This window comes from Neophocaena asiaeorientalis, unplaced genomic scaffold (assembly GCF_003031525.2).
Source record: "Neophocaena asiaeorientalis asiaeorientalis breed wild unplaced genomic scaffold, Neophocaena_asiaeorientalis_V1.1 scaffold44, whole genome shotgun sequence".
Classification (NCBI taxonomy): Eukaryota; Metazoa; Chordata; class Mammalia; order Artiodactyla; family Phocoenidae; genus Neophocaena; species Neophocaena asiaeorientalis.
Genome location: NW_020173678.1, coordinates 1331751 through 1332333, shown reverse-complemented (window position 1 = coordinate 1332333; position 583 = coordinate 1331751). Strand labels below are relative to the sequence as shown.

The following is a 583-nucleotide window of genomic DNA, read 5'->3' as shown; positions in this document are numbered from 1 at the left end:
CCTGCAGCCCGAGGCCTTTCCCCGCACTTCCCATCCCCGCCTGGAGCTGGGCTCTCACCCTGCACCCCCACCCCTGCAGCCCCAAGGCCTTTCCCTGCACCTCCCATCCCCACCTGACAGTCTGGGGTAAGAGGAAGGTGAGCTGGAGGAATTTGGACATCGTCCCGACCAGACCCAGACCCACTGCTGCAATCACAGCCTGGATGAACAGGAAGCGGGGCAGTGGCCGCCATCCATCCGGGAGCTGTCGGGTGGTCCGGGGGTTGCAGGGCATGCAGAGGCCGCGGTGCTGCACTGGCCATGGCCTGGGCCGGGCAGCCTTTCAGAGCTCCTGGCCCAGGAAGTGGCGGATGGAGGGAGCCTCCCCATTTTCCTGAGTGACGGGGTTCATTGTGACAGAGCCGAGGTTCTGGGTTAGAAGAGGTGACCTGTGTTTTCCTTGAGCCCAGGCAGAGGGGGAGGCAGGGAATTGTGGGGTTAAGCTCTAGGCTTCAGAACCAGTTGGTCAGGGTTTGGATGTGAATTCTGTTTTTGTTCTCTGCGTGGTGATGGGCAGGTTACTCGTTACAGGGGGGATAACACC

The 583-nt window shown here is 61.6% G+C and overlaps 1 protein-coding gene across 1 annotated transcript in view; it reads left to right on the top strand.

Annotated features, from left to right (window-relative positions):
- CSRP1 (cysteine and glycine rich protein 1) overlaps positions 1–583 on the top strand; it is a 9914-nt gene that overhangs the window by 805 nt on the left and 8526 nt on the right. The window lies entirely within an intron of this gene.